We start from the raw sequence: 13,905 nt of genomic DNA, 5'->3' as shown, positions 1-13,905 counted from the left end.
AACCCGGGTCTCTGGCGCTGTGAGGCAGCAGTGCTAACCACTGTGCCACCGTGCCGCCCATACCTGCTGTGCTTTTCCAGCATCACTCTCTCGACTCTGATCTCCAGCATCCGCAGTCCTCACCTTCTCCCCTTTTCCTGAATTCAGTAAGGTTGTTGCAATCCATAACGCCTACTGCTGCTGTGAGCGTTGAATGGTAAAACCAGCAGAATGCTGGATGTCCTCTGATTGATCTCGGTTGTATTGCTAACAGTCACAAAAGTACTTTAATTATAATTACATATGCCAGAGGCCAAATAAAATGTATTCCCAAAGAAAACACAATGCTGATTCTTAAAGTTGATCTTAAATCATGCATTGCCTCTGATAGTCTGGAAGGTAAAACGTGCCACAATCAGACTCAGGTCTATTGCCCAGCTGCTCCCAACTGAGCCAAGCTAACAGTAAAATTGGAACTGTTAAAGATTCACCTGCACTCTCTGTCCTTGGATTGTTTTGCTATCTTTTATGGCCTAGTGTTTTCGGCTCATTCCAGGAAGCGACTGAGACCGCTGAAAGTTCAGACAATGAAGAAGCATCAATCAAGAAAGTTCAGGATTGAATAGGAGACCTCATTACAGCTGATCAATTATGTCTACCATTAATTCTTTCGCTGACTGGGCATCTGGGAAATCACCATCAATGATGTAACTGTGCCACCAGTCAGTAAAAGCAGCAGGAGACGCAACTCCTATCAACCAAGGTTTACTCGTCAGACTGTACCTCTAACTGTGTGTGTCAATTAACATGGTCATCCTTAATTGTCTTGTTAGAGCTGACGGCAATTGTGCTGCCAGCCTGTTCCATTCGTAGACGCATTTATTGAAGTTGTGTTTTAGTGAGTGACAAAATGAACTGTTCAACAAATCTGAAACTATTGTGTGCATAAGTAACACGATGTGTGCTAAAGTGTGAATGGACATGCATGCTGAAACTATGTACCCCAAACCTAACTATCTTTGTCCAGGGATCAATGTGTCAATGATGTTCTTCGGTTTGTAACTCAAATCAGTCATTTTCAGCTCCAAGTTCCCTGCCCAGGTTTTCAATTGCCATAAGCAATGTTTGGAACATTACGATCATTGCTCATAAATTTAATTTAAATATTTAAAAACTGCAGGTAACATAAATGAGAGTTTTAGATCTGAACTCCCAGCAGATGATGATCTTCTCCAGAAGCCATGGAGTCAGAAAATACCTTTGAGATGGACATGAATAAATTGGTGTAAATAAAGCCTCAACATTGGATTTCATTGGCACATTCTGGATTGTATAATTAAAATCCATTATCCGAATATTGACATCCTATAGGATACAATGCTTTAATTTGCATTTTCTCTTGGTTAATTCCAGTTAAGGATGTTTGTTTAGTTATTTTGTCAATGCTGTCTTCATTCTGTCCCTGAATTGTTGCTCCATCTGTAGAATAAAACCAAGAATTGGGGAATGTCTTTTCCAAATGTCTCAGATCAAGGCCAGTCCCTCACAATGACAGATAAAGGAGATCCCATTCTAGTCTTACACCCGCATCTTAACAGCATGGTCATCCTTCCCGAAAAGGAAAGTGATTTTGGTGCGGTTTCCTTCTTTCTGGTGTGTAAGTGTTGTTGAAACAATGGAATAGTTTAGGTGACTTTCTTATGGAGATTGTTATTTGTATTTGTCTATGTGTGGCAATACTGAATCCAGTGCACCTTATTTAATGAGAAGGATGTCCACTATTCATGTAGAGATTGATGAGGGATTGTAAGTGGTCACCTTGACCTTTGGCTGGGGAGGGCACTGCGCCTGTTGGAAGCACTAGTTGGGAACTGTAAGTCATAAGCACTCTATTGTTGAAAAATGTGATGCTAGAAAAACACAGCAGGCCAGGCAGCATCCGAGGAGCAGGAGAATCGACGTTTCGGGCATAAGCCCTTCTTCAGGCTTACGCCCGAAACGTCGATTCTCCTGCTCCTCGGATGCTGCCTGGCCTGCTGTGTTTTTCCAACATCACATTTTTCAACTCTAGTGTCCAGCATCTGCAGTCCTCACTTTCTCCGAGTTGATAAACACTCTATTGCTCCACCTTTGACAGATCCAAACAAACAACTCAAAGGTCAAACCTATGTATTCCTCAGCATGATTTCAATGTAGTCAGGAGGTGATCAGGAAATGAAGCTTCTGGAATGTTCCTGGTGTGTATAACATAAATAAAAAGCATGACTTCACATGAACGTGTTGCGTGGCCTATCATATTCTTGGGAACATGTAATGGACTAAGTAACAGAAAACCTGTATTAATATAAACCGTTCCTATTAAACTTGGTATATTTCATGGTATGTTGATGAACTTTGTATCTGAATCTCCAATGTCAGATTGGTCTCTCCAATAACCCCTTACCACTTTTCTCCACAGTCCTGAAGGTGCATTTTTGTATCACACCTTCCAGCCTTTGTAATGATCTCAGGGAGTTTAGGGCAAGTGATTGACCATACCTTTACAGCTAGATGATATAATCAGGAAGCAACTCTTCACACAAAGGATTGTGGGTAACTGCAGATTTATCAAGGAGCTAGTGACACAGAAACAGATATAGCTATCAACAAAGCAAAGTAGAACAGATGTGGAAATCTGAAAGGAAAATGTTGGAAATAGCAGGCAGTTGTGAAGAGGAAAAGTTCAAATGTATAGAGTTTTCAGCTCCATCGACATAGGAAATGGAGGTTAGGGTCAGGGTCAGGGTTAAGGTTAGGGTTAAGGTTAGGGTTAGCGCGAGGGTTAGGGCTAATGTTTGAAATGTTCTCAGTCTGGCCCCATTTTGTGGAGAGAAACAGATCACATCAATAACCTTCATCAGTGTTTGGCCTTCCCTGAATGGAATTTCAGTATAAATAAGGATCTGTTGTTACAATGATGTAGGGATTTGATATGAACTTGTTTGGTGCAGTGTTAGTGTCCCTCTCTCTGAGCTAGATGGCCTGGGGTCAAGTCTACCTGCTCCACAGGGGTGTCTGAACAGAACAAAAATCTATTGGGATTTGCTGTGATGCTTGCCTAAGACAGAATGCAACACAAATTCACTAAACTGATTCCTGAGATATATAGACGTCTTGTTAGATTTGAGTAAAATGTGCCAGTCCTCCCTGATTAGGAGAATGAGGGGTGTTCCCACTGAAATGTGTCAAACCTGTAGTGGTCTTGACAGGTTTGGCAATAAGGGACTTTTTACCTTGTCTGGAATGTGGGACCAATGTCTCAGTTTAAGAGGGTACCAAATTAGGATTAAGATGAGGAAGCAGTACCTCGTTTAGAGTTTGTCAATTTTTGGAATTGGGTAAGCAGAAGGTGTGGACTTTCAGTAATTTAACAAAATTAAGACTGAAACTGATAGATCTTTGCACTCCCAGGGAATAGGTGAGGGTGGCACGGTTGCTCAATGGTTAGCACTACTACCTCACAGCACCAGGGACCCAGGTTTGATTCCAGCCTCAACCAACTGTGGAGTTTGCATGTTTGTCTGCGTGGGTTTCTTGTAGGTAGCTCCAGTTTCCTCCCACGATCACAAAGGTGTGCAGGTTAGGTGGATTGGCCATGGCAAATTGCCCATAGTGTCCAGGGAGGTGCAGTATAGGTGGATTAACCATGGGAAATGCAGGGATAAGGAAGGGGGGGAGTCTTGTTGGGATGCTGGTATGGACTTGTTGGGCCTGCTTTCACACTGTAGAGATTGTATGATTATGGGATAAGGTGGAAAATTGAGTTCTGGTGGAAGATCGGCCATTATCTTATTGAATGATGGAGCAGACTCAGGGGAGTGTGTGACTTATTTTCGGTCCTACTACATGCAAATAAGCATTGTGATGTGAAGGTGTTCAATAGGCCAATTGGCTTTCCTGTTATGATCCAGGGAGCAACGTACGTTAATGACAGCCTTCAGGTGGAATGCACTTTAATTATTTGTTCCAGCGATCACTCTCAGCATGAGAGTCTGGAATCTAAGTACCAGTGAGCTATTCGACTGTGAAAGCATTACATCCGGAATCCAATCTTCACCCATCACTAGCATCTATACATTTTTCAAGCACAATCTTTGAACGGTGGAAAGAAGGTTCAGATTAATTTTCTATTTCTTCTGTCACCTTGTCCAACACTTTCTGAGATCAGTCATCACAGCACAGGTTCAAGATCAAACTCGGGCATAGCCTCAAGGTTAGGGGGGAGCAGATTTAGGACTGAATTGAGAAGGAACTTCTTCTCATCCAGAGGGTTGTGAATCTGTGGAATTCCCCACCCAGGGAAACAGTTGACGTTATTTCAGTAAACATTTTTAAAGCTAAGATAGATTTGTTTGGACATTGAAGGAGTTAAGTGGTTACAGTGAGAGGGTGAGTGGAGCTGAGGCCATGAAAAGATCAGCTATGATCTTATTGAATGGGGGAGCAGGCTCGATGGGCCAGATGGCCTCCTCCTTCTCCTGGTTCTTATGTTCTTACGTTCAGTAATGGGTGAAACCACGTAGAGTCAAGTCTGCAAAAAAGACAGCTTCCTGAAAAAAGCCTTCCAGTTATAGACAGAATGACAGCCCTGATTGAGGAAAGAGACCCTGAAAATACACAGAATCTCAACAACTGCAGACCAGAGTCTTTTTAGAAGACGTTCCACTGTGTTTTTATTTTGGCTGGGAACGTTGGAAATTTGTAAAGGCGATGCATTCCGGGCACGTGGACTACCGCAATGCCTTTGGCTCATGAACGTTTTGGATGCAACGTAATGATGCAGCTAAATGCGTAGTTTCTCATTCTGATGCTCATTTACCCATCATGCAAAGCAGTGAATTCTGCAGCCATGAAAAATCTGGCTTTTCATGTTCAGCAAGGTGAGATAATCCAGAGTAGGCCAGTGGAATGTGTTTTATTTTGGAGTCCCAGCATCAGTAGACCATATTGCAAGAATTAAATAGAACGGGCAATGCAGAAAGAGGTCATGGGGCATAATTTATACGTGCTCCACACCTATCTCCTCCTACCTCCTTTCTGCCCATTCCTATCTCCCTCATGTCTAGACTCCACTCCAACACTTCTATGTTATTCACCCTCAACCAATACACATTCAGATCAATCTCTACATAAAGATGTCTTTCCTAATGTCCCAGTTGTCCATTAGATTTAATGAGTTAATCATAGAACCTAGCACTATGGAAGGTTCTGTGGTCCAGTGTGTAAAGTGAGTGAATTCTATCTTATTTTTGTGATACAGATGGACCCCACAAGCATTGTGGAAGTATAGGTAGAAAATCCTTTATCCGAACATCCAAAAATCGAAAGTCTCTGAAATCTAAAGATTTTTTGTGAATTCTTTTTCTCATTAACAAGGGTTGTTTGGCGTGCAAACAGTTAACCCACTCGGGTACGTGTCACTCAGATACAACATGGGGGTGGCCAAACACATTCTTACTTAGAAGTCTGCTCCTCTGGCAAGATTTTTAAAAATTTCACCATTAAACTGTCACTTATTCTGAAAACCAAAAAACTCCGAATTCCAAAAAGCAGCTGGTCCTGAGCATTTCGGATAAAGGATCTTCTACCTGTATGAGCGCTTGGTAAAACGTTTCCGTAATTTTAAGGACCTCCATCAGGTCATCTCTTGAGCTTTGCTTACCTCCTACCAAAAGTTCTCACCTGGTGAATCTTCCCTGATAGGTCACACCTCGCAGTTCTGTTAGCATCCTTGTAAAGCTATGGTCACCTGTTGCAGTGCCTCTGTATCCACGCTACAGAATGGAAACAATGTTTTTGGTCATGCGTAACGCATAAGTTATTGCCGTTATCTCTCGATACACTCACCAACAAACGTCAGTTCCCAACTTCAGAAGAGTTCCGACTGCTGCACCCAGATGAGAATGTTCTCTGAACAATGCAGCAGTTTCAAGCAACCCCCCTTGGCGTACCATATTTTCAAACAAGATGTTGAAGATTTCATACTCTGGATTGGAACTTTCTAATTTGCATGCAGTGCGGTTCATTGTCAGTAAGGAGCATTGTGAGAACTGAGGACTCGCAGGATGGCAACTTGCTTCTCGATTGGAGAATGTGGACAATATGAAACCATTTCCTCAGCCTCGGCTTCGCATGGTAGCCAGGGCTGCCAGGTGAGAAAGAGAAAGACAAAGGTACAGCATTGTTATGGCCAATTGATTTTCACATTTCCTACCTGCTCTCCAGCGTTTTTATCCTCTGTTGACATACATGGCCCTTGATGTGAATTGATCATGTGAACATAGACATGATTTAGGAGCTGGGGATGGTCACTCTGACCTGTGTGTGCATGCTCTGCCATTTGACCAGACAAGAGCTGATCAATAGAAAACATAGAGCCATAGAAATGAAGGGGTGCCATTTGGCCCGTTTTGTCCATTCTGACCCAGATGTCCTTTCTCATCCCATCTTCCTCCACATGGCCCATAGCCTTGCAGCTCACAGCACTTTGGATCCAGGTATTTTTAAAAAGTGTTTGAGTTTCTGCCCCCACCACCAACTCAGGCAGCGAATTCCAGACACCCACCACCCTCTGTGTAAAAGCAATTTTCCTCAAGTCCCCACTAATCATTTTGGGACTTAGTTTGAATCTATGACCCTTGGTTTTTGAACTCTCTGCCAAGGGAAACATGTTCCTCCTATCTACTCTATCTCTGTCACTCACAGGTTTGGACATTACAAGCCTTCTCTGTCCAAAGAAAAACTGCTCCAACCTATCCCATCTCTCCTCAGAGCTACAATTCTCCAGCATTGGCAGTATTCCAGTAAATCTTCAAGACACTCTCTGCCCACAACAGTTAATACTGAAAGGGTTAACTGACAGCATAGAATAAGTTCCACCCATCAAGATGTAAAACACTTTCTGGGAGAAGGTCATAGAATCATAGAGATGTACAGCATGGAAACAGACCCTTCGGTCCAACCCACCCATGCCGACCAGATATCCCACTCAATCCAGTTCCACCTGCCAGCACCAGCCCATATCCCTCCAAACCTTTCCTATTCATATACCCATCCAAATGCCTTTTAAATGTTGTAATTGTACCAGCCTCCGCCACTTCCTCTGGCAGCTCATTCCATACACATACCACCCTCTGTGTGAAAAAGTTGCCCCTTACGTTATTTTTATACCTTTCCCCTCTCACCCTAAACCTATGCCGTCTAGTTTTGGACTCCCCCATCCTAGTGAAAAGACCTTGTCTATTTATCCTATCCATGCCCCTCATGATTCTATAAACCTCTATAAGGTCACCCCTCAGCCTCCAACACTCCAGGGAAAACAGCCCCAGGCTGTTCAGCCTCTCCCTGTAGCTCAAACCCTCCAACCCTGGCAACATCCTTGTAAATCTTTTCTGAACCCTTTCAAGTTTTGCAACATCCTTCCGATAGGAGGGAGAATTTACCAGAATTGCGCACAATATTCCAACAGTGGCCTAACCAATGTCCTAGGCAAAAGTGAGGACTGCAGATGCTGGAAATCAGAGATTGGATCAGAGTGGTGCTGGAAAAGCACAGCAGGTCAGGCAGCATCCGAGGAGCAGGAAAATCGACGTTTCGGGCAAAAGCCCTTCAACAGGAAACTTTCCTGATTTTCCTGCTCCTCGGATGCTGCCTGACCTGCTGTGCTTTTCCAGCACCACTCTGATCTAACCAATGTCCTGTACAGCTGCATCAATGACCTCCCAACTCCTCTACTCAATGCTCTGAACAGTAAAGGAAAACATACCAAACGCCTTTTTCACTATCCTATTTACCCGAGACTTTACTTACAAGGAGCTATGAACCTGAACTCCAAGGTCTCTTTGTTCATCAACACTCCCTAGGACCTTACCATTAAATGTATAATGTATTAAATGTATGGGGAGGCTGCAGTTTGGGAGAGTGGCCCAGGAAATGGCTGATGAAGTTCAATGTGAGCAAATGCGAGGTCTTGCACTTTGGAAAAAAGAATACAAGCATGGATAGGTACATGGATGGGTGCTTAAGCTCGGACAAATGTTCAGCACAACACCGTGGGCCGAAGGGCCTGTTCTGTGCTGTATTGTTCTATGTTTCTATGTTTCTATGAAGGACATACTGGCACTGGAGCGTGTCCAGCAGAGATTCATATGGATGATCCCTGGAATGGTAGGTCTAACATACGAGGAACGGCTTCCTGTCCTGGGATTGTATTCATTGGAGTTTAGAAGATTAAGGGGAGATCTAATAGAAACTTACAAGATAATACATGGAAAGGGTGGACGCTAGGAAATTGTTTCCTTTAGGTGAGGGTACTAGGACCCGTGGACACAGCCTTAGAATTAGAGGGGGTCAATTCAGAACAGAAATGCGGAGACATTTCTCCAGCCAGAGAGTGGTGGGCCTGTGGAATTCATTGCCGCAGAGTGCAGTGGAGGCCGGGACGCTAAATGTCTTCAAGGCAGAGATTGATAAATTCTTGATGTCACAAGGAATTAAGGGCTACGGGGAGAATGCGGGTAAGTGGAGTTGAAATGCCCATCAGCCATGATTGAATGGCAGAGTGGACTCGATGGGCCGAATGGCCTTACTTCCACTCCTATGTCTTATGGTCTTATGGTCTTAAGTCCTGCTAAGATTTGCTTTCCCAAAATGCAGCACCTTGCATTTATCTAAATTAAACTCTATCTTCCCATTGGCCCATCTAATCATAATGTGATCTGATTATATTCTATGCTCCTGCCAATGGTGGACAGTACTCTTGTCTAATCTGGATAAACATTCATCCCATTGCTTCTGAAGAATGTACTTACTTCTGCCCAAAGGATAGTCAAGGGCCTGGCCTGGCCTGGCCTGGCGCTGCCTTTCAAACAAGAGAGTTTCAAAGACTCATGATCTGCTGTGAGAAAAAAAATCATCACTATAATGGGCAACCCCTTATCTTTAAACAGTGGCCCTCGTTCCAAAATCTCCCACAAGAGGAACTATCCTTTACACATGCACTCAGTCCAGAGTCTTCAGGATCCTATAAATGTTAATCAAGTCTCCTCTTAATCTCATCATCTCCAGCAGATACAAGTTAGCCTGTTCCATCTTCCCTCACAAGACAACCTACCCATTCCAGTTATTAGTCTAGTATCCTGGACGAGTCGGCATTTCTTTGTGGGCGGCACGGTGGCACAGTGGTTAGCACTGCTGCCTCACAGCGCCAGAGACCGGGGTTCAGTTCCTGCCTCAGGCAACTGTCTGTGTGGAGTTTGCACATTCTCCCCGTGTCTGCTTGGGTTTCCTCCGGGTGCTCCGGTTTCCTCCCACAGTCCAAAGATGTGCAGGTCAGGTAAATTGGCCATGCTAAATAACCCATAGTGTCAGGTGTAGGGGAATGGGTTGCTCTTCGGAGGCTCGGTGTAGACTTGTTGGGCCGAAGGGCCTGTTTCCACACTGTAAGTAATCTGAACTGATTCCAATGCCTTTAGATTCTTCCTTTAAATAAATTGCTGTATAACCACAATGGCACCATTGAACGAACTGAGCCAACCATCTTTAGTGCTATGGTCCAATGTATGAGGTGGACAGCGTCTATAACATGTTCTGGCCATAGGGACTTGGAAAGTCCTTGTCACACTTAGAACCAGTGTGTATCTTTCCAGGCTGCGGTCTGTCACTTGTGTAAAACAGAGTTATTGCTGATTCCTGATGCTGTACAACGTGGTCAAGAGAGCTTGGGGGCCAGGATTCAGACAGCTGGTTCAGGCCTAGGGTTCACGTCCAGTATGACGTGCTTGCAGCTGGACTGCATAGGTCTCTGAGTAATAATCTTTGAAGAGCCTCACCCTGCTGAAAAGTGAGGCTCCCTTTTTCACTGAATGAAACACCTACCCTAAATTGGCCATAAACGGGTCCAGGCAGCGGGCCATGGAGGGGGTCATTAGGGCCGGACTGCCTGCCCCTCTTCCGCGGTTACGTTAGAGCCCGGGTGTCTCTGGAAAAGGAGCACGCGGTGTCCACCAACACCCTGGAATTGTTCAGGGAGAGGTGGGCGCCGCAGGGAGTGGAGTGCATTATTTCCCCCTCCAACTCTATTTTGATTTAGTCCCTGCCCTCCCCTTCGCTGTTTGATCACACAGCACTGCCCTTTGATTGTCACTGGCCACTCGGGTGTTTCCTTTCTTCTTGGTGGTGGAAACTGAATAAAGATTCATACACCTTGTGTCTCTCACTGTGTCTCACACCTGCACACACACAACATGGGGGCTGGGGGGAGAAATAAGCACTGCCGCAGTTAGGCGGTAGTGTGGGGGGTTAAAAAAGGAAAAGAAAATAGAAAATAAAATAAACAGGGGTGTCAAAGGTTCCAGAGAAAATAAAATTCCAGAGTGTCAGACATCCAGTTGACTCTGCAGTCTGGCAAAAAATAAAATAAAAGAAAAACAAAAGTAAAATGAAACACCTACCCTATCCATTCCTGGGTGTAGTGGCAGCTGTTTTGTTTTTTAATCTCAATTTCACTCTTGCTATTTAGCAACATGATCAGACGAAACAGCAGTTGTTCCTCACTCAGTGAGTCTCAGGCTGAATTTCCCCATTTGCTTCTTAGTAGGCCCTCCCCGTCAACCCTGTTTGCTATTGAACGTTCCCACATTCCCACCCAATCCATGTAGCCATCTGTTCACCTCACCAACATTCCCTCTCAGCTCCAAACATATTGAGTCAACATGCCAGTTATCGTAGACCACGCAGCCCCATCAAATACAGGGCTGCTGACTGTCAGTTACACCAAACCTCCCCACCCCACCCAATCCTTTTCCCTTTCTATGCTGTAGTATGTCTTTCCCTCTATTGAATTAGCATCGCTCCCCCCCACTCCCCTTTCACAATTGTATTTGTACAGCATTGCTGTACCTCATCTCAGCAACTGACTCTCCCATCTTCACTCCTGCAGTAGTGGCTCTTGGCAACCCCTACTTCACTTTGATTAAGCCACCTGCCCCCCTTTCCTAAGGCTCTCTGTAGCCCACCCCCTTGACAAACTTGGACAGATAGCTTCAGCCGAAGGGGGTCAGACTCCTGACTGATCTTTGTGTAACTCCTTAACTGACATCCTGTGACTGCTCAGACTGACTGTACAGAATCCATGAGGCTGACCATGGTCTACTCCCCAGATTGTCAAGGTATGGACCACCCTCATCCTGACCATCATTGGCCCCTGAGTGACACCGGAGGGTGCCCTATGGCCGGCATGATGGCTCAGTGGTTAGCACTGCTGCCTCACAGTGCCAGGGGCCTGGGTTCAGTCCCAGCCTCGGGCAACTGTCTGTGTGGAGTTTGCACAATTTCCCTTTGTCTGCGTGGGTTTCCTCTGGGTGCTCTGGTTTCCTCCCACAGTCCAAAGATGTGCAGGTTAGGGTGAATTGGCTGTGCTAAATTGCCCGCAGTGTTCAGGGATGTGTAGGTTAGGTGAAGTAGTCAGGGTTAAATGTAGTATAGTAGGGGAATGGGTCTGGGTGGGTTACTCTGCAGAGGGTTGATGTGGACCTGTTGGGCAAAAGGCCTGTTTCCATGCTGTAAGGATTCTATGAAACTGTGCTAGAACACTTTAACTAAAGGATGACTTTACTGCTTTCATACCATTATAAATGACTATATTTAAGTTTAACACATCAACTTATCTCCCACACTTATCTCCCTCCAACTGAGTGAAAAGTCAAGCAGATCATGCTCACCACTTTTTAAAGGTGTTTTCATGAGGTCATTAATTAGTTCTATCCCATTGCAGAACGCCAAGTCTAGAATGGCCTGCTCTGCAGTTTGCTCTAGAATAAACTACTCTGAAAACATTGAATGAATTCCTCACCTGGACAATCTTTTCCCATCTGATTTATCCAGTTTATATATAGATTTAAATACCTCATGATTATTACCACAGCGTTCTGACCAGTTCACACCATATCCATGAAATGTTATCCATCTGGGTACTTACTGTGATAGAATCTGTTCATCACTCCCACAAGTGATGACTTACCTTGATCGTCTCTCATCTCTATCTAAACTGCTTCCATTTCCTAGCTTTCTGAACTTAGGTCATCTCCTTCCAGCATACTGATATCATCATTAATTAATCAAGACACCCTCTATCTTTTAATAACTTCCTAAATATCACGTATCCTTCAATATTCATGTTCTCACCTCTTACACATGGCATCTTGCAGCCACATCTCTGTTTCGACTATCTAATCATATGTATTTATTTCTATTTGCGCGAACAATTTATCTATTTTGGTTTGAATACTATGATCACTCAAAAACAGAGCCCCTAGTTTTGTGAATTGATATTATTTTTGCAACCTTTAGCCTAAATATACATCAATGACTGGTATCCATATGCTTCCTATGTGCATCTTTTCAATCTTTAATTCATTTGAAAGATTTTGCATTGGGAATACCCCACACCCTATAGCAGTACCAATGCAGAGATATGTCAGGATGTAAGACCATTGAGGTGTACCCATTGATTAGCACTCGCTGTCTCAAATGCAGATAGAACATAGAACATAGAATATAGAACAATACAGCACAGAACAGGCCCTTCGGCCCACGATGTTGTGCCGAACATTTGTCCTAGCTTAAGCACCCATCCATGTACCTATCCAATTGCCGCTTAAAGGTCGCCAATGATGCTGACTCTGCCACTCCCACAGGCAGCGCATTCCATGCCCCCACCACTCTCTGGGTAAAGAACCTACCCCTGACATCCCCCCTATACCTTCCACCCTTCACCTTAAATTTATGTCCCCTTATTTTCACATCATTACTTTATGAGATACATATCATCAAATCTCCATATTTTATGTATGTCCCTAACAACTCTCCAACTGAGTGGCTTGCTCCACCATTTCAGTGTTTAAGAGTCAACCACATTACTGTGGGACTGAGATTACATGTAGGTCAGACTAGGTAACAGTGGTGGATTTCCTTCTTTTAAGGGCAGAAGTGGATCAGATAGCTTTTCACAACAGTTGACAATATATCCCGAGTCAGCATTATTCAGACTATCCTTCAATTCCAGAATTATGAATTGAATTTAATTACCATGAGCTGCTGTCCTGGGATTTGAGCACATATCTTCACAGCACAAGGGTCTGGATTATTTGCCCAATGATGTTACTGTTACATTAACCAATAATCTGTCCTGGTCCTCCCACGTTGATGGGACGGTGAAGAAGGGGCAACAACACCTCTTCTTCAGGCAGCTCAGGAAATTTGGCATGTCCATAAGGACCCTCACCAACTCTTACAGACGCACCACTGAAAGCATACTGTCCGGTTGCATAATGGACTGATACGGCAACTGCTTTGCTCAGGACTGTAAGGAACTACAGAAAGCTGTGCGCACAGCCCAGACCATCATAGAAGGAATCCTCGCATCCACAGACTGCATTTACACATCTCATTGCTGCAGAAGGGCAGCCAACATCTTCAAAGACCCATTGCACCCCAGTAATGATCTCCTACAACCTCTTCCGTCAGGCAGAAGATGCAGAAGCTTGAACACATACACCAACAGGTTCAAGAACAGCTTCTTCCCCGCTGTTATCAGGTTGCTGAATGGACCTCTCTAACTTCGAATAATATTGATCTTGCTTTGTGCACCTCCCATACAGCCATAACCCTGTCTGTCTCGCTCTGTCTAAGCACTATGTGTATGTCCTGTATGTCCTTGTTTGCTATAATCTAACTATACCACTTGCAAAACAAGGCTTTACACTGTACTTAGGTACATGTGACAATGATAAATCAAATCAAATCAAACCAAAACAAATCTGTCCAAAGGATCAGCAAGTCTCATATTGGCCGATAATCATTCAATGCAGATATTCCCATTCCTTTGAG

At 44.1% G+C, this 13,905-nt stretch overlaps 1 long non-coding RNA gene across 2 annotated transcripts in view; it reads left to right on the top strand.

Moving 5' to 3' along the window:
- LOC122556948 overlaps positions 1–1,885 on the top strand; it is a 56,460-nt gene extending 54,575 nt beyond the window's left edge. Inside the window, exon 5 of one of the 2 annotated variants that reach the window (XR_006313720.1) lies at positions 517–1,885. This is a non-coding gene — a long non-coding RNA (uncharacterized LOC122556948). The remainder of the gene's footprint in view (positions 1–516) is intronic. The other variant, XR_006313719.1, reaches the window with a different exon arrangement.
- Positions 1,886–13,905: the final 12,020 nt, after the last annotated feature.

The sequence above is a fragment of the Chiloscyllium plagiosum genome, chromosome 14 (assembly GCF_004010195.1).
Source record: "Chiloscyllium plagiosum isolate BGI_BamShark_2017 chromosome 14, ASM401019v2, whole genome shotgun sequence".
Classification (NCBI taxonomy): Eukaryota; Metazoa; Chordata; class Chondrichthyes; order Orectolobiformes; family Hemiscylliidae; genus Chiloscyllium; species Chiloscyllium plagiosum.
Note: the sequence above shows the minus strand (reverse complement) of the source record. Positions and strands in the feature narration are given on the sequence as shown.